Genomic DNA, 20406 nt, shown 5'->3' with positions numbered 1-20406 from the left:
TTTAATGGAAGACATAGGAAAAAAAAAAGCTTTCATAACTGATGCTTTCATAACTTTCATAACTAACTTTGATGCTGACTTTCTGCTTATTGTGTTTGCTGGACTTTTGGGGGACAATTGTCTTCAGGAATGCGAACTACATTTGAGAGGTTTTATAAACAAAAGTATTCTGCATGGCCTTGCTCTGCGTGTGCGTGTCATTTATTGTATTTGTTGTCCATTGAAGCTAACGAGCCTATCCACAAGAGTAAACATCAGATGATAAAATTTTCCCCATTTAGACCCTAACTCACATCTCAAGATGTGTGACCAAATGTCGGACATTCCACTCAGAAGTCCAGATGAGCTCATCTCAGATAACTCACTGTGTTTCCATCTGGTTCAGATTTGAAGAAAGCTATTTAGTTGGAAGAAGAAAAATACATTTTGTATCATTTTAATGCTGAACAGATTTAGTGACATACTTGCTTATTTAATCTACAGCGTTGGAGAGTCTAATGAACTGAGTAAGATACATATCTTGGCTCCAGTTCTGTTCTAAGATACACCAGAGAAGCCCCAATTGACTTAAATGGAATAGCATCTTTGTTAATGAGTGCAAAATGTATTCCAATGAAAAAAAGTGTACAAGCATGGTACAAATTTAAGTATTTCAAACTATTGGAAATTACTTAACAGTTCATCTGTATTTATGTCTTATGTGTGTGTTTTTAGAGGAACAATACTGTTCAGTCAATAAAATAGTCTGGGTTTTTTTCAACCGAGGAATTCGAGCTTGTAACTCCCACTCCCAATAGCTGGAGAAATAATAGGTATGTGAATCTTCCAAATTCTGATGGGAGAGTGAAATCTGGTGTTACGCTGCACATCACACACTGCCTCTGTGTGAGCCAGACAGGTTACCTTTGATATAATACACCCCGGGCTTGGGGGATGCCAGGCACCTATTAAAGCGTTCATGGCCATACACTATGTTTCAGGAAAATGGGTTTTCTCAGGACTGTTTAGATAAGCTTCCTTTCTGTTGTACACAGAGGGACAAGTGACATTAAAAAGAGGTCTCTCCATAGCCCAATTTGAATAGGGAAATTCTGGTGACCTTATCCAGAGAAACTACCAGATACCAGCAAATGCTATAATCCTGCTTAAACTGGCATTGCCACTGGAATAAAAAAATCTCGTTCTGTCCACTGCAGCTGCTCATTCATTCCCAGTTCTGCTCTATCCTTTTTTCCTGTTGCACGTGCCTGCGAGGTCTCATGGTGAATAAGATTAAGGGAGACGCTTGGATAAAGCTGTCCTGTTGTTTGTGTGGGAAGAGACCATATAGACAAGAGATGAAGGTAGGAAAGAGAAGTATAAACTGTGTCAAGGGTGAGATCCATATTGTTGGTGGCAGTTCCATTTCAGGCTGGTTAAAGTATTTCACAGTACACTTGAGGGTATGTTTTCAAGTCTGAATAAGAACTCATTGCTTCTGGCCCAAGTTTTACCTCTAGTTCAGTTGTTTAAATGTATTTTTTTTCCATGCTAAGCAATGCATATGTAAACCTACAAGTTCTACTGCTGAAAAATACAAGGGTTCAGAAAAAAGTGAGTCCAAGTTTTGTTTATGTGTTGGGTTTGTTGTACAGTTCAGGTTTCTTAAATGCTGTGCTGTCAGTTTATTTTGCTACACTTGCGTTGTCGTTAGAGTTGTGAGATAAAAGACTTGATTCTGAAGTGTCAAGACTGAAGTGCTGTTTTCAGTGCAACTGATGAAAGAAAAAATGAGAGGGCTGCTTCTTTTCCAAAACGATGCTACAATAATGAGTTGTACAGAGAGTGTTATTTGGGACTCAACTGTAAAACATCAGGAGTCTTCTGACAAATCTTTTTTTTTTGTCAGAAAATGTCATTTGGTGGCAGCATTCAAACACTGAAATGTCAGCTCACCAAAATTTGGCAAAATCTCTTCTCCAGATGATATATGGAGGGAAGGAGAGACCAAGCTAAGAGAAAGAACTTGGCTTTCTCCCAGGTGTGGAAAACCAACTTTCCAACCTCAATCCAGTTAGTGAAAGCTCTCCAGAGGGTTCTCACCCTTTCCTGGGTAGTGCAGCTACTATGAACCTTCTCTGGGGTCCTTGTCACAGAGATGTGCTTTGTTTTCAGTGGAAAGGTCGCGGATTGCATTCGCATGCATACAGAAACAAATGTTGAAACAGTTTCATGAAGCAGAATTCCAGTTTTCCAGTCAGCCTTCCTTCTATGCTTTATCATCAGCTGAACTTGGTAAAAAAGGAAGTAAAAAGTAGCCTTCTCTAAAAAGAAACAGACTCAAGGGAACATATTTGAAGCAGACATAAATGCCAAATTTCCATTGCCATAAAATGATTAAGAATGACTGAGTGGCTGAGAAGTTCTGTCCCCTTCATCATGGACAATCTGAACGTGGGAAATTCTCTTATAAAGATGCAAGAGCATTTAACTGCCTCTTTATATATTATATAAAGGCTGAAGTGTGCATTGTGCCATGTACACTGATTACAGCAATGGCACAGACAGGCAGTCAATCCAGAAGGCAGAAGCAGAGGAGATGCATTTGCTGAGCTCTTTTCAATGAAAGAAGTGGGCACAGAGATTCACGGGTGTTAATGTGATCTTCTCTTTTATGGCATGCTGACAGTCGCTGTTAATAATTACTTGGATATTTTTGGAGACTTGGGCAAAGAAGGAAAGGGAGTTAACTCTCCTTCTTTTTCCCTTTCCATTTAGCTGCAGCAAGTTCTTGTGAAGATTCCTTCACTGCCTCATTCTGAATCTTTTTCAGTTTTAACTGTCCATTTGGTAGAAGAGGAAAAAAGTGATTTTGTTATTCTTACTTAAAACTGATTCCTAGTTTCCTGGGACAACCCAAGACAGAGGAGAAGGAGGAGGGAAAGCAGTACATCAAAACAGCAGCAAAGTTCTCATTTTATTTCTTCTAAACTTGCTTGGAGAAAATAAAAACATAGAAACCCTTATCAGCCACTCTGGAGACCTGGCAAATTTACACTAGTGCTGGGCTGTCAAAGGCAAGCACTCTTGTTTATCTTGCTGGTTGCAGGATTGTAGCAGTGATGCAAAAGAAACAGTTTAAGACAGACTAAATAGATGGCAAGAATAGGGAAAAATTAACACTGGAGAAGAAAAAGGAGATAGCAGGGAGAGGCCAGGAACAGGAGCCTGAGCCTTATAGGCTGGATATCACTCAGAAGTTAACAAAAGCTAGTAAAAATAGGGTTATCTTTTGGATCCTTACCACTGACTGTTTGTCCATGCCATATCTAAGCATTAGGAGAACTAAAGTCCAACAATGCCATAAGTAGTCCTGAAGTCCCAGCAGACAGTGGGCATTTTGTGCCACGAAGTCGCTCACTCTTCCAGCCCTCCTGGCATCAAATTATGGACTGAAAGTGGAAATAAGCAAAAAATTACCCTTTTGTTGGTTGCCAACTAAATAAAATTTCCTGCTCATCAGTTTTGGGCTGTTCCTCTCGTTTCCAAGATGTAATCCCACTCTGCTGCACTTCATTCAGCAAGCATTTTCTTCTGAACTCCTTAAACCTTTCTCCCTATAATCTGTACTGACTTTATAAACTCTTCCATGTAACAGGCACAGGGAAAAATTTTATCTGGACATGCAAGTTATCTTGTCAGTTTTGGATTAGTGGTTTTGGTCCAGTGACTTAGCCACTGTTAGTTTCTTTTAAAAATAAACTATTATTTTACAATTTCTTTTAATTCACTAAGCAAAAATTGTTCTACAGTTGGAAAAATGTCATCACCAGATTTCCTCTTTTTGCTTCTGTAAACTGCAGCACTAGAAGAAGGGGGAAGGGAGGAAATTTTTATTAGCTGTTTAAATGGTGGTCCAAACACAGACAAGCAAGTCTTCTGTTAAGAAACTACATTTTTCAAAGTTGTCTCAAGTTCTTCAGACATTAATGCTCGGGTTTATTACACTGTTTGCTTCAGTATCAATCAACTCTGAAATGAAAATAGTCACCCTCCAGTGCATATTGCCTCTTCATAGTGCAAAGAACTACTCTGGTACAAATGATATTTCATTCTAGTATTTTGCAAGCTGCACGTTTATTAGTTCATCTGCTGTTTCACGTAGCTGATGGAGAAGCTAACATAAAAAATGGCCCAAAGAAAGATAACATAAGAAGATGGAAGGAAAAGACAGTAGTCCTTTCAGATTCAGTTTTGCGTGCTAGAACTTCAAGCATTTAGGGGTCCTGTGACTCTTGAGTCATGCCTGTGTTCTCCGAGATACACTGGCATCCCTTCCAGCTCCACTTCTCAGCATTATTCTCCAGTTGAGTTACTCATATTAACACCACATTTCAAAACCCCACTTTCTTCCTCTACTGAGTGCTACCATGTGTACCGCCAATAAAACTTCATTAGTATAGCTGCAATGCGATGAGGTGGTCTCATGACTGGAATGTGGGCATCTGTGGCAGCAGCTTGGTCTGGGTAGGTTGACTGAAGTGAGTAGGTGCTGCACAGCACAGCAGGCACAGCCTGGTCTGCTACCAACAAAGAGGTGTGCTGAGCACTGAGCCTTACCTGAACATGCGGCTCACACCTGTGGAATTCTGAAAGAGGAACCAGTGAGTACCTTTCACAGAACACCTGGTCACTGCATGCAACTGCCTGGGACATCTATTTGGTTGTATTAAGAAAAAGAAAAAGAATCTTGTGTGGCTTCAATTTGGATTTGCTAAGCATCTGATGCCGAACTCTGAAAGAGACTCTAAAAATAAGAACCAGCTTTTAAATACGGAAAGGCTTGCGCTTGGGGGGATGACTTTAAGTCATCCTATTTTAAACAGGAGCTCAGTCTAACAGAGGGAGTGCTCTATGATTTTGTTACCTAATGCAACCAGAACATGGCATGAAATGATTAAAGGAGAACAGCGAGCCAGTTCTCTAAAGCCTAAAGCAGTTCTAGGCATAGTTACTTAGGAACAGAAACTTAACATGGTAACTCTTAATAAAAATTGGGAACTGCTTTAGATCTACTGCTGCTTTAGATCTACTGCTGCTTTGTCCATGCACAGCATAAAGGAGAAGTACATGGAAAAAAGACTAAGTTAAAACTCAACATATACAGGTGATGGATGGAAGTCAAAAGAATAAATAGACAGTTTGCTGTCCAAGAAAGACACAGTTCTGGCTTGTGTTCACAATGGAGCAGGAATATACATTCTCTTGGCTGGACAGCAAACAGTGTCACGCTGTACCATTAGCTACGCCATGCAGGACTATGTAAATGCCTTCAGCACATCATGCCATTCACTGGAATTGAAGCACGAGTCTGATGCCTGCTCAGTGTAAGAGAGGAAATGTTTGAAAAGTAACTTTCAGTTCAACAGACTTGATTACCTCAAGGTGCATTTACTATCCTGTCACTGCAAAATACCTACCTGTGTATTTACCTGGCTAGATCTCTTACTGCCTTTCTGCTCTCTTATTTCACCAGTAAAGGTGGAAGGGGAGAAAGGGAAAAAAACACAAACCAGAAAAAAAATGAAAACCCAAAAACTGTTGCAGAAGGGAGATTATTTTTAAATGTTTTCTATGAAAATATTAACATATTTTCCTGGCTTTAGTGAGTGCATGAAACAGACCTTCTATGTTCTGGTGCTTCCTACACTAGTCAAGGGGAAGTATGGGTGGCTTTTTTTGCTTCTGGGTTTTTTATTTTTTTTGACAGGATTGTTCATTCCTCATCTTTCCATTTGAACTTCCCATGAAGAAACCTTAATATTTCCATGCAACTCCATAGTAACTAACACGTAAAATAGTAAAACCTCAACACTGACCTCACTGCTTGCTCTCTGCCCTCCAAAACTCCCAATGATATAAAGAATTCTAAGAAAACGAAGTGGGGTGTGCAGGCATGGTCCAAGAGAGGGATTAGCTCCATGAAGACATAAATCCAGGAAAGAGGCTGACCAAACGAAGGTCCAGCGGAGGAGCTGTCTCCCAGTGGCTGCTGTATCCATGCTGTTGTGAACACTACACTCTAATAACAGTACTATCTAACTTCCACTTTTTGTGTTTTCTTTGGAGAGAAAAACTGCCAAAAGGAAATTCTTTTGCCTATGGCCAAGTAATGTTATTCAAAATTCCTGTGTTAGATGGGGGTTGCTAAAATCCCTTTGGAATCTCCCTTGTGCAGTGTTTCTGTACAAATACAGCATGGCACTATGTTAAATCACCACAGCTGAATGATCTCTGCAATCCATGGCACAAGGAAAACAGATTGATCATATGGATTGAATCACAATAGGAAAGACTAATACAGAATATATTTTCTTTAATTAGGAAATCTTTCTGTCTCAGGTGCTCAAAAAAGTGAAGTTAATTCATGTAAACATTTTACATCTGGGTAGACTTAAAAATGCATCAGCACAGAGTATGTTAAAGTTGTAGCTTCCATGGGGAAATTCTATCACTCTTAAGGGCCAAACACTGAAGCCCATAGGATTTTCCTCTGTAGAATCAGAATGAAACAAAACAGCCCCCATCTCTCCCCTTGACAATTGACAACAGGCACTAGAGCTCCATACAGGAAAACAGAAAATGAGCACTAATGAACTTTGAAGTGAACTTGCCAAGTTTCAATACTGTCTTCAGTTAAATCTCTTCTAAGATTTTTTTCCAAGGTATTCACAGGAAATAAATAGCTTATGAAAACAGGAGTGTAATTTCAGTGGAACCATTGACATACCCAAGAGCCCAAGTCAAAACTTGTTCATATGAGTGAAAGTCTCCATAGCCATTGACAGAATAGCACATGTTTCATCAATTTGGGGGTCAGTCTGGCAAAAAGATGTGGGTACAGTTATGTGCTGTGCCCTGACTGCCTCTGAAAGTCTTCAGTACTTTTAGAGTACCTATTCAGTTCCTTTGGATGCCATGCAGAGATGACAGAGACAACTCTGAACCTTCTCATACCAAGATAATTTCCAAAGCCAAGTTTCAGATACTAAAAGATAGTCTCTGAATGAGCAATCCTTGTTTCTGGAAGCAGGATAATCTCACTAGCAAGGCGCAGGTTGCTTTCCTGCAAGGCTGACTTGCTAAGCAAGCATGGCTGTTTTTTTCCCAGTGCCTGCTTTGCTGCTACATGCTTAAGCTGAGTAGATTTATATGTCCCTGCACTGGGCTACTTAGTTGTAACTACTGGGTCTCAGTTCTTTGGGTGTAAAATGAAAGCAGTAACAGCCTCCTCCTGCCTTGCGCTCATGTAAATGGAAAAATGGTAGAAGACAGAAAAGCATGTGGGTGTTTCTTGTAAAGGTTACTAGACGTGTATCTCAGTATCTCTTTTTCTGGCAACTTTGTGAATTTTGAACCTTACCGATGCCAACTGGCCAGGCGATGTCATCATTTTATCCACAGTCCCACTTTTATCCTGTTTCCCTTGTTAGTCACATCCAGGTTTGGAGAGCGCAACAGTCCAGAGGGATGGTGAGAAACAGGAGAAAGAGAGTCATCACAGAGCTGATGCTGGGCCTCTGTGAGCTCCAGAAGGCCTGAAATGCAGCGGAAAGCTGGCTGGGTCAGAAGCTTTCCAGCCACTTCCTTTTTCTACTGCTACCACAGCAGGATGTGTGATGGGAGGCACCCGATGTTAAGACCTATCCTGAAACTCAGATGATTATCCCTTGACCACTTAATATGTTTCTACTAGTAGATCATACTGTCAGTGCCACTCAGAGTAGTCATACTAGATGGTAGAATGTCACTGAGTAGCCTGCTAAGTTAGAAGACTGGATACACATGACTGTTTTTGTATGTGAACAGAGAAATATGCTGCCCTGCAAGGTAAGGAGGAAAAAAAATCCTGAGGTTGTTAAAGGTGCAGGCAAAACTCCTCTCGGTATCCTCTCTTCCCTTGTGTGGGTAAGATATCTCACATATAATATATGTTCCACATGTTACTGGCTCATTTTCCTTCTCTTACTATGATCTCTTTTAAAGCAGAATTTTGGTCTTTAAAAGCAAGCCCCTGCCCTCTCACATTTAGGAAAAGTAAACAACTTCTCTAAAATCTGTCTGAATTTCTCTGCAGTGGGTTTGTGGCGTTTATATCACAGATCAGACAGTCATAGTGAAAGAGGAATATGACCTACTCTGCATATGAACCAGGAAGTCTACTCTTTTATGTAGTTAGTGAATTTCACATGAAAGATCTGAATAGCTTCCTTTTTCCACTTCAAGTTAAAAATAACAGAGCCCAGCCCAAAAGCCAGATGGATACAGAGGGATGTGGATAAAGTAGGAGACTGTCAATCCTGTGGCTCAGGAGGTCAAAGCACTGTAAGAACTTCACATGCTGATCCTGTAAACCAGACCAAATGTAAGTCTTGCAAGTGCTTGACATGATACTTTTAAACATAATCTTAAAACCTTCTGCAATGTTACTCTGCCTCTCTGTCCTAATATTAGCTTTTTTAGCAATGTATTTTCCAGAAAAGTGGACTTGATGTAGGAATTGTTAATTAAATGATCTCTGTCTGGTGTTATAAAGAAACAGAACTATGTAATTTTTATTGATATCAGTTACGTTTTGCTTGCCCTTCATGCCTAGTTTTGAGAGATCTCATATTGGAAGGTGAAGAGATTGTGTTTTTAGTCTGTATTTCTAGCTATCTTCTCCCTGTTGAGCCATATGGCTACAGTTTTGGGCTCCAAACTGGAGTCTGAATGTCTCTCTGGATATGTTTAAATTGTACAGTAGGTACAAGCTGTGAAGCACCTCAAGGTGGCTGTTTTCTAGTTGTTGCTTCAGCATGTGGCTGAAGTGTGTGTTGGCTCTCACCTGCTCATAAATCCCTCCTATTGGAGGGGGGTGACAGCATCTGAGTCTCACTGAACTGTGACCTGGCATGTGGGTGTGTGGGTCAGTGTGCCTTTTGCACACATGAGTTGGGCAACCAATAGCTCATATTTGTGGGTCTCTGATGATGACTGATAATCTCATTGATTATTTTCTGCTTTTTAGCAGGAGAGTAGAGGTAAGTGGAGGGATTCAGTATATAAAACACCAACCTGAAAAGACAAGCAATTGAGTTGGCCAAGAGTTTTTACAGCTGGCATTGCTTCAGCAGCTTCTAGGAGAGTGCAGTTGTTTTTATCATTCAAGAATGATCTCAAAAACATGGAGAGAACACAAAGAGGATCCACCGCAAGGGTTAAAGAAATGGCAGATGTACAAAGACTCGAAGGGGCTCAACCTACGTATTGGGAGGGTGATAAAGTTAAGGGAGAGTCTGCAAGTCACACTCACTGGGGAAGAAACAATTCGATGATAAAAGGCTTTCCAATCCAATAAACAAAAGTACAGAACCTAGAAGATGTGATCTGAGGCCTCTGCTAAAAGCCCAACAGAAAAGAAAGTCTTTCCCAATAGCTCCACTTTGGTCCAGCTGAGATGATCATGGAGAGAACTGTTCCTTCTGCTGACTCCAGTGCAGGCAGTGCTTCCAGCCTGACAAATTATGGCCATGGTCCTGATTTGGCCCAGTGGTGATGACACACTACTGCACTGAAGAGATGCATTAGAGAAGAAGCAGGCAAGAAAATGTCTACATAGCTGGCAGGTCACCTGTGAATTGCTGAGGGATTCTTAAGAAGTCTGGATTGATTTTAGTATCATGAAGTCTGGATTGATTTTAGTATCATGGACTGGCCCTGGTAAAGCAGTCTTTTTAACATGTATTAGGATTGAACAAACAGGGGCAAAAAAAAGCAAGGACTAAAAAGGGAAACAGATTTTATTTTGTTCCCTGGAGAAATAACTTTTTCTTCTGTCTTTCTTTTTTGGATGTTCTGATTATTGAATTTGGCAACCTAGGGTCAGAGGCAGAGACACTAAATCCCATGATACAGCTTGCTCCGACAGATAGATGTCTGACAAATTCTGAGCAATAAGGAAATTATTTCTGCTCTCATCATTCAGAAGCACCATTCCAGGTAACAGAGGGTTAGAGAATCTCAAATCTCTAACCAAACTTAGAGTAAAATGCTAAAGAATTTTCTGTCACATACCACTTGAAACTGAACACAGATCCCACCATCAAAAGTAGCATTGATCAAAGCTCAGGCAGCAGACTCCCAGTGACCACAGGAAGTGCTGGACTTACTAAACTGGCTGAAATTTGCTAGCCACAGGATGCAGTCAGAGGAACAAAGTGATCTGACTGCAAAAGGGACAAGTAACCTTAGGATGAATAAGGCGAGGGGAGTTATTTTCTAAAATGGTAAAATATTAATGCTACTTGTCAATTGGTAAGATGTTATCTGGAAACTGTTCACTCATGTTTGAGAATTCAAACTTGTGCATGGGTAGAGCAGGCACCTGGACAAAACGGGGAAAACTGCTCTTGTAGAGCAGGCATGAAGGAGCTTGTCTTGTTTATCATAGCAAAAGAAAGGCTGGGAAGTGATACAATTGCTTTCTGGAAAAACGTCAGAGGGCTGAGCACCACGAGAGGAGAAAGATGTGAACCAATAGCAGGAGACAGAAGATCAGTAGGGAGATAGATGGATGGATAAATGGATAGACAGATGGATGGACAGACAGATAGTCACACTCAAAGTGATTCTTCCCTGTAGCAGTCATCTCAGAAGCTCAAAAAGTTGGAAGCTGACATGAGAAAAATTTCAAATCAAAACGAGATGAAAACTTTACTTGTGATTGTAACTGTAACAATTTACCAGTTTGTAATAGATTCTGTCTCAGTGGAAATTTTGAACTGAAAATGGCACATTTTCTCTGGAAGATATATTTTTGTTCATTCATAGTGCTACTCTTGAATCAAGAACTGATTCATGGAAATCATACAAATCTTATTTTGTGTGTGTCAACTAGATAATGCCCACAGTGCCTAAAACCTTTTTGCTGTCACCCTCGTTATTTACTTTAGAGCTCCTTTTAAATAGCAAGAACAGTGTAAATCAGTTGCAATAAAAATAAAAATTGGGACCTATGATTTAGCACTTCTGTGAAACAAAAATCCATTGTTTTATATGTCTTTAATCTGTCTTCTTGAATGGTTTTATTTCACACATGGTGATAGCTCTGCAAAAGGCTGTTGTTAGCTCACAATAATAGATAGCCTCTAGGTTAACTTCTGGAAGTAACTTTGAAAACTAGTTTTCAGGCAATGCTCCAAGAAAAAGAGGCACATGTTGAGGAACTGACACAACTTTTTAACACCACAACCAGCATATTACTTCAGGCAAACCCAGCCAAAACAAGCTGCCAAAATCAATATTGATCTAGTCTTTCATCCAATCAACAAATGCCAGTGTTTATAAAACAGAACTTTTCTTGGTTAAAGTTCAAAGCTAAACGCCAAGGATTTTCAAAACTATTAAAATGAGAGGATTTAGGTTTCCAGAAACTCTGGCGTGCTCTCAGCCTCAGTGGGTATTCTGAGCCATCAGAAATTATCCCCCAAACCTCCACAGTTTTGATATAGAAACTAATGGTGGACTGACAGCAAGGAGAACGTGAGTGTACGCGCACATGCATACACACAAGTATGTACACAAAAAGGTGCTTTACAAATCTTATGTCAAAAAAATGGCACTTCAGATTTTTCTGGATCACTGAACTTTAGTCGCAGACTAAGTTATGCAGTACGATTCAGTGGCACTTGCAGGATCTCCTGTATGTTGATAAAATGTCTGCTCTTCCAATCCAGCAAAATAAAAACTGTGTTGGGTTCAAACTTCCAGGAGCCTGGGTTTTATAATCATAAGGGTTCAAACTTCCAGGAGCCTGGGTTTTATAATCATAAATCCATTGAATCATTGCATAGGCATGAGATTTATTTAACCTTTTCCTTAAGATGTTTCTTTAACAAAACCTGTCAAATATCCTGAATTTTCCATAGTAATAATATGTCCAGGGCTATGCAAACCTAGAAGAGGAAATGCTTATCTCTCTTAATGTTTATCTCTCTTAGCAAGAGATTTTCACAATTCCTGTCAAGGACTATATTCCAGAGTCTGGGCTTCATTTTGGAAGACACCCTGTAAGAGCTTTAGCTAGGTATCATGTAGATGGGTATGCCATATGGCAAAAAGCCAAATTTCCAACAAATCTTCAGCAAACTCGGTAAGTGGGAGCTGCAGTTTTGAGAGTTCGAGTAATCATCTGTGTTCTAAATAGCACTGTCACGGTGTTCTTCAAATATTACTGCATACTGCTGTCTAGCTCTGGCAGGCCATTTAGGTAATGATGTAGCCTCTTGCTTAGATATTGAATGATAAAATTGGGTTTATTTTCATGGCCTTTAAATTCCTCAAGCCATAGTGTAGGCTGATTTTTAACACGCTTATATGGTACTCTGAGGCTGTTGCTCTGCTTTTCCCTTAGATTTAGGATTTTTGGTTTCCTAGCTTGAGGGTGAAGTGATTGGAACTGATCATAATTTCAGTCTCTAAAGCATTGTAGCAGTTCCTCTTTGTGCTTCTGAATACTTAAATAGACACAACAGACAACAGTGGCTCGAATTTCCACCTACTGTGTTACATGCTAATCCTGGCTGTGGCAGGGGACCATTTTCTTACTGTCTTCTTAAAACTCAGGGGTATGTTTTTGTAAACAGGAATGCTCTGATTAGGACAAAATGAATGCAAATTGCATTAGTTTCACTTTGCTTTTTTGAAGTATGCTCCCTAAAACATAACATGGTGGATTATATAGTCTGGTATCTGGTAATAAGGTTGCAAGATGAAAAAACTAGTATATTACAGAGTGGGAATCTGGTACATAAATACAAAAAGGATATTGTCTTTTTAGGTATTCTGAGAGTCCTTATTCTATGCAGAAAAAGTAAGGATTTGTGCTGTTTACTTGTGAACATTCATAGAGAATAGGTCTAGTTCTTCCAGAAATTGTGCATTATTGTGGTCTTAAGCTATACCATGTTTTAACTTTTGGGTTTCATAGTTCTAGCATAGAATCTGTGGTAGGATGTACATTTCATGCAGCTAGTGTCACAGTTTACAAAAAAACCAACCCACTAAACCCAAATCCCAACACATTTTCTCAGAGAAACCCCCTTGCTCATAGGTGCTGGGTTATTATCAAATTTTTAAATGTAGTTTCAGAATGAGCATCCCACTCAGATGTTACCAGGCCAAGAAATACCTACTTACCTTTAGCCTTTACTTGCAGGTCAATCATGTTTTCTGTATTAGGAGTAACCTGTTCTAGGTTTAGGGCAAGCAAAGATAAGGACCTCTTACTCCTCCCCACCAGGAGAGCTAGTCCTCTGATCAACAGTGTAGGTGCTTTGTATCAAACTCAATCCGGAACTGATCCCACAAAACCATGAAAAGATCCCAGCAGCACCTCCGATATACCAAGACCAAGTATTCAGTGGGGTAGGGGCAAACAGGCTCCTGTTCTGAACTGGTCAGAAGGGCCATTTCACAGCAAGAGAAGGCTCTCACAGCCAGCTTGGTGGATAGGGGCCAATCAAGTCTTCTGCTGTGGTTACATGTGCTGCCTGAAGATGGAATGGTTTGCATTGTGGTAGCCTCACCTAGAAGTTTCACACACTTGAAAACGATGAGAAGATGCTGCTTTCATGTCTCAGCCCTTACGGTTGTAAGGTTCCATAAGCCAGTCAGACCTGTGGGGCCTAGGAAGCAGTGGTAGGCTGGGTACATACCAGAGCCTGGCTACACCTACCAGGGGAGGAGTTTCACATTTACCTGCTAATAACCTATTATGAATTTTGGCCTCAAACCTCCTCAGCCTTTGTTTTTTGAAAATCCTTCTGGATCTTGCCTAGAAGTAGATGCACTGTTCACGTGTTTTCTCCTCTCAGACATGGAAGGCTGTTGTGGAGCGGCCATCCAGTGATATATTTTGTTTTCAGGGAGATGTTTAAAAGTATTTGGAATCTATTGCCAGTAAATATTCATAATATTCCCTGCAGAAAAACTTGTTCCCAGAAGTTGCCATAGGTGACATGGAAGTTCAGGAATGATAAATGTTTCTTTTTGCTGACGAGTTCACATTTTCTTCTTGCTGCTGACATTTAGACAAAGTTTTCTGCTGACATTAGAAAAAAAATAAATTAATTTCCCTGTCCAGACGTTACTGGCCAAAACATCACTTCTGTGCTTGCTTTTACATTCTTAAGTTCCCACTTGTCCTAAATGAATTCTTTTTTATTGATCTAATGATTACTAGGTTCAAATTCTCCATGATTATTCTTTCACTTTATGCTTTATATCTGTAGCTGTAGTAGGAAAGCTCAGCTGCTTCATTTTAATACTTTTAGTAATCGTCCTTTCTGTCTGCTTACCCTCACACTTACACTAGACTGTAGGTTGGTTAATGGCAGGTGGCTGCACAAATTCATATGGGTTTTTTTTCCCCATCTCTTCTGCAATCTGACTTAGCGATACTTTCCTTTGCACACAGCTCTAGAAAGTGCATCTACTCCATCTGTTTGGTGCCTTTGTTTATGTGTTGGTTTACAGCAATATGGTTGTAATTTCTTCACTGCTTGTATTATCAGAATGTCTTATTACAGAGGAGTCTCTATTTCCCTGATCACATCTAGCATTGTCTGTCCATCAGGTTCTGGACTTGGCTTCTCTTTTAACTCTATACACAATGTTCCTCAGTTCTGTACAAAGTCAACTCAGGCCAAAACTGGAGGTTGCAGTGGTCGCAAATTAATATGTTTTGAAATGGCCTTACCTTCTAGAACTAACATCCAGTGCAATCCTTATTAGTTCCAGATTTGCACAGATTTTTAAACGCTGCTAATTCAAAACTTTTGAATTTACTTTTATTACACTCAGACAATTAAAAGCAGGCTGCACAACAAGAACAAATCTGGAACTTGTTATGACACCATTGTTGTTGTAACAGTTCTGGCAGTTTGTATTTTGAAGTGAGAAAATTGAAAGTTATTCTGAACAAAACCAATGCCTGTGAATGCTAAACTTTTAAACTCAATTTCACTGCCTTCGTTTTTTCCACCATGGAAAAATATTTCCTAAAGAAAAAAACATGACAAAAAAGTAATTTCTTGAGTGTCATTATCTGGCCAGCAATCAGTAAGTAAGCAAGAAGGGCACAAGTCTGCAATAACACAGGAAAATTAAAACAAAATATGCATGCGAAATCCTCGCAGATCTGAAAAGTTAAACCAGTCTTACCTCAAATGCCAAAACAGCTGGGGAGAGGCAATGAAAACGTTCTGCAGAGAGACCTATTTGCACCTTTGTAAGTTGGAAAGATTTGTTCCATTTATTGCTGCCAAGGGAGGGAGAAGAGAGGGCACATGAGAGTTTTGCAGGAAGCATGCTTGTGATACTCCTCTAGTTTATCACTTAAAATGACAGGAACCTCTACGGGACTGTTCCTGATGTGCAAATCTCTTATGGTGGTAATACAGACCAAGAATAATATCTTGTTTTGGGTTTGTAACTTCATTCCCTACAGAAAAGTCCCTTCATTCCACAGCATGGACATCTGCTGGTTTCTGGATTCCCTGGATCTGCACCAGTAAAGTAACACTTTGCCTTGGAGCCAGATTGCCCATATCCATGCTTGAACCTTTGCAAATTCAGCTGCAGTCTGTACCAGTAAAATTGCTTAGCAGTAAGAGGACCCACATTATGCTTCATGTCTTGATATGCCAAACACTGTAATACCCTTTATCCTACTGACAATACAGGGATGGGAGGCATCATATGTAATGAACACACACTTGCCAAGAATATTGAAATATTAGAGAGGCAGAAAAAATAAGTCCCCTAATTTTAAGCCCCATCAGCTCACAGTGCCAAGTATCTTTCTCCCATATGATGCTGTTCTCTACCATAACGCACAAAAGAAGTAATATTCTACAGTGTCTTGTTTACAGCCTTGAGACCTTAAATACCTGCAAGTTAAAGGCCCTATTCCTTAAGGCTTTGTTGGAGGCTGAGATAGAGAGCTGAAAGCACATACAACATGTTAAAACTATAATACAGAAAAGACTCTTCTTTCCCCCCACAATTCCTTTTAAAATAAAATGAACAAGAATTTCTAGCAGAAAAAAGTCATCCAAAAACTTCCTCATCTTGCTTTGCTGTTCAAGCTACTCCTAGTACCCATGAGAATGAAGCAATGCAAATGAGAACTGGTTCAGCTTCATGGAGGTATAATACTTGATACACTACATTTCCCTTATAACTTGACACCTTGCATTAGGTGACAGAGAGGACTATACAAATAACAGGAAGTTTCCTGTTAAACCAGGAAGCTATTTCTAATTTATTTTTTTCTCAGAAGCTCTTCAGAGAGATATGGTAGTTACAAAGCAATGATGCTTTGCTCTGTTTTTCATCTGACCCAGCACAATGGCTGCAGGGGTTTCCTGCTTTGGAAACCAGAGCACCCCAGAACCATCTAAAAATATACATTGTTAACTGCAGAAGGTAGACAAAACCAGCATTAAAACTAAGGCAATGCTAAATGTTCAGGCAAGTGCCAGCTTCGGAGCCTTCTGAAACTGCATTTAGGTGTATCCTTAAATGATGGTCTAATGCCAAGCTCAGACAGGTACCACTGGGGACATGCTTTCCTTCCCGACACAATTCTATATTGTTCAGACACAGGAGCACAGGAAGTTTAAGAATTAGAAAGCTATGGACTGTTCCTTATGCAGCAACATTAACCATTTTTCTTTCATGAGTGAGTAGGTGCTTGTTTGTCAGCCTTAAAGGGGATATTTTACAAAACAACCCACAAAGGACAGCATCAAAAATTGCTGGGCAGAGAGACTTTACCCAAGTTGAAGAGGAAACAAAATTCACTATTCTTAATTTACAGCTGTTGTTCAGCTTTGTTCAGCATCTTATTTCAGTGTAAAGAATACAGAAAACCAAGGAACCTGGATATGATCCTTTCATGCAGTAAAATTCCTCATATTTTAAACATAAAGAGGATGTACCTTGTCAGCAGAGCCTTACCTTTCCCTTTGTTAGGGTAACTCTGCTACATTTTGAGGGAGTCTCACCAACTGAATCAATTAAATCTTTCTTGGGATTCAAATACCAACATTTGCACTGGAAGCAGCCAAGTCCCAGAATATCTGAAGGGATGAAATTTTGGCATTTTGAAATTTGTTTATACGAGTATTAGAGGAGAAAAAAAACCCTGAGAAATTTCCCATTGAGCAGGCAAAGTGAAAGAAAAAAAATCATTCTAGAAATACCAACCCACATAATTTCCAGGGTGAAAGGTGCTCTCTAGGGACCACAGCTCTGAGAAAGCAGCTGCTAGTGAGGGTAGGGAGTAGTGAAATCAACGAGAATCATGCCAGAATCTGCCATGGCTTTGACACTCCAGGCAGACTTGGGGAGCCTAGAAAGCCAGCTGGACTGGAAGCCTGGAAACCCTGGGACCCCCAGCCTAGGTCAGTCAGAATTAGCAGTGAGCCTCTGTAGCCACCTCTGTGGCAGGTTGCCTGGCCAGGAGGCAAATTTTGGCTTGAGCTGAGGTTGCAAGCTGACTGCTACAGAGATGAATGCCAAAATAAAGCTAAAGCCAGAGCTTCCAAGGCTTCCTTGCCCTTGGCTCCAGTAGGATCCAATCCCTCCTCCCCCCTGCCAGCCCCTGGCCCCAGGATTGCTTATGCAGTAGGCACAGTAAATGTGTCTCTAAAATGCCTGAAGAGACAGTTGCTGTCACGCCATCATTCCTATGATTTTAACCCTACAAAATAGAATAAAAACTCTTCCTGCCCATCTTAATTACCTTGCTGAGGACAAGGCTGGGATTTTCTTTCTCATAACTGGGTCATAGTTGTCCTGGGTTCAGCAGTAGCAGTCATGTTTCTCCTCCTTGGTAGCTGGTGCAGTTCGGCTCGGGAACAGAGCTGATAGAGATGTTTTGGTTTGGCCAAGGACTTTGTGAGCCTCATGCTCTGCCAGGGAGGAGGGGAAGCCGGGAGGAAGCAGAGACAGGACACCTGACCCAAACTGACCAAAGAGGTATTCCATACCACAGCACGTCATGCCCAGAATGTAACTGGGAGTTAGCCGGAAGGGCTGAGAGACTGCAGGGTTGGAGGAGGTATCTGTCGGAGCTTGGTCAGGCCTGGGGGGCGAGTTAATGGTCAGCTGGTGCTGAGGTGTTGTATTCTCTTCCCCTGTTATTTCCTTTATCATTATTATTACTGGTGGTAGCAGTAGTGATTTGTGTTATACCTTAGTTACTAAACTGTTCTTATCTCAACCCGTGGGAGTTGCATTCTTTCTGATTCTCCTCTCTGTCCCTCCGGGAGCAGGGGGAGGGAAAGAAAGTGGGGGAAGTGAGCGAACGAATTACCTGACTGGGTTTAAACCACGACAATAGTACATTAACAAGTATCTATGCATCATGTGTCAGCTAGAAGGGAACTAGTAGAACAGTGTAAGAGCTTGCCTGAACCAGAAACCTCAATGGGTCATTTTGCTTTTGTTTTTACTACCCTATAATTTATTTTTTTTTCAATGTCACTGTTCAAAGGACGCACTTAAAGCAGGTCTACACTTTGACCTGGGAACTGAGTACAAACCAAGAGTGACTGTACTCCCGAATCTAAACTGAGAAGTTGGCACACATCTAGTTTTTTAAGACGAGACACTTGTATCCTTACAGTGAGACAACGAAAGCTGTACATCAAAACCATTATGAAACATCACACTGAAATACAGTGATCTGATTTAAGACCCAGATTAGCATAAATAGAAAACAGATGCTAAAATTGTATTTTTGTGGATCTTGATTGAAGGCTAAGCCTGTACGCTTATCTCTGAAAGTAGCCAGTATCAGTTTTTCTGAAGGTATAATACTCTGCTTCTAATTTCATACTTTGGTAAATAAGAGAAATTTTGTCTTCACTGAGCAGTGATCAGCCTGTGAAGCAGGACTAATGCTTCTAGAGTCTCCCCCCAGCTGGTACTGTAACAGTGGAGGCAGCTGCAAAGATATTACATAATGTAACACCCATCAGTTTATTGACTGATCTTTATTCCTCCAGTACTGTATATGAACAGATATGCAAAAAGCATTGTCCTAACAAACAGAATAAATAATTAGTAGGCAATAGGAAGAGCTGAAGTTCACATGCAACCAGAGTTCTTTTTCCCCTTTCCATAAGATACATCTTAACATGGACACTACCACCCACCCCCCCCACCCCCACACCCCAAGTCTCTCTCCCCCTTTCCCTGTACTCTTATAAAGCACAAAGCAGTGGGAAAACACTGTGGCTGCTTCTTATTGATTACTATATATTTTTGTGATAAAATGGTTTGCGGGACTATCAGGATGAACTCCAGCTGACTGCTTCCAGTCCAGCAATATTCCATATAGCCAGGAACTAACCCTTGAAGCATTTCCTTCTTTCCTTGGGCTCTGCAGTGAGGAACACTGGCTAGTTATCTGTACATCTTGGAGTGTTTCTCTGTATTTCTTTAAAGCAAGACAAAGAGGCATTCAATAGGAATTTGCCTGCATTATATAGCTTCTACTTCTGTTTTCGCCATTACCATGTATCAGCTCTGTTCTTGTTCCCAAGCCAAGTTCTTTTCATATTTTCCAGATCATTCAAGTGCCTGCACCCAGTGCCCCAGCAAGGTTTAATGAACAAGTCAGTGTTACTTTTTAAGCACGCAATTATTTTTGATTCATCTCTTTTCAGATCTGTAAGGGAAACAGAGAATTAAAGAAACTAATAGAAATGAGTTCTTGCTGCCATTACCATGAGCTGGCTCTGAGCCAGAGCCTGTCTAACACTTGCAGGAACCATGAGCATGAGATGAAGGCAGATGATGGCTTTTCTGTACAGTGATTAACAATGATGGTCCACTTCCACTCTTCTCATGGAAAGAAGTCAGACAGCTCTTGCAGAAGCGCTAAACTCAAGAATATTCCTGGTCAGCCTGCAACAGGGAACCAAGATATCCTCAGACATAATTAGCTCATCCAAACTTTCCCCCACTACCAAACATGTAAAAAGTTCATAGATGGGGCTATGTTTGGTTGTCTGGTACCAACGATTGTTTTGTTGCCATCTGTAGTAGCTCAGAACAGGATTAGGTATTTTGGATGAAGATTTGGGCAGCAAAGTCCATACATTTCAAGGTTGTTTTCCATTTCTGCTGGTCTGGAATACCTCCAGAGATGAAGTTTCTGCATGCCATGTCCTACCATTGTCAGTCTTTAGGAGAAAATATCTCTGTCCCTTTCATAAGAAAAGCAGAAGCTGGTTGTGTCCACTAAGTTCTGACTGAACAGTGTAACTTTTGTTGTTTCCTTTCCAGCTATGGTTTTGGTCATCTCTGACA

The 20406-nt window shown here is 40.5% G+C and overlaps 1 protein-coding gene and 1 long non-coding RNA gene across 4 annotated transcripts in view; one reads left to right on the top strand and one right to left on the bottom strand.

Moving 5' to 3' along the window:
* The window catches only part of RBPJ (recombination signal binding protein for immunoglobulin kappa J region), a 140176-nt gene that overhangs the window by 43495 nt on the left and 76275 nt on the right, over positions 1 to 20406 (top strand). The gene's annotated exons all lie outside the window — the stretch shown is intronic.
* The window catches only part of LOC130597249 (uncharacterized), a 30084-nt gene continuing 13770 nt past the window's right edge, over positions 4093 to 20406 (bottom strand). The window contains exons 2-3 of one of the 2 annotated variants that reach the window (XR_008971702.1): positions 4600 to 4786; positions 4093 to 4156 (exon numbers count right to left, since the gene is read on the bottom strand). This is a non-coding gene — a long non-coding RNA (uncharacterized LOC130597249). The remainder of the gene's footprint in view (positions 4157 to 4599; positions 4787 to 20406) is intronic. The other variant, XR_008971703.1, reaches the window with a different exon arrangement.

This window comes from Pezoporus wallicus, unplaced genomic scaffold (genome assembly GCF_028554395.1).
Source record: "Pezoporus wallicus isolate ANWC-B61680 ecotype Strahan unplaced genomic scaffold, APGP_CSIRO_Pwel_v1 contig_642, whole genome shotgun sequence".
NCBI classification, from domain to species: Eukaryota; Metazoa; Chordata; class Aves; order Psittaciformes; family Psittacidae; genus Pezoporus; species Pezoporus wallicus.
This window is presented reverse-complemented; position numbering and strand designations above follow the sequence as displayed.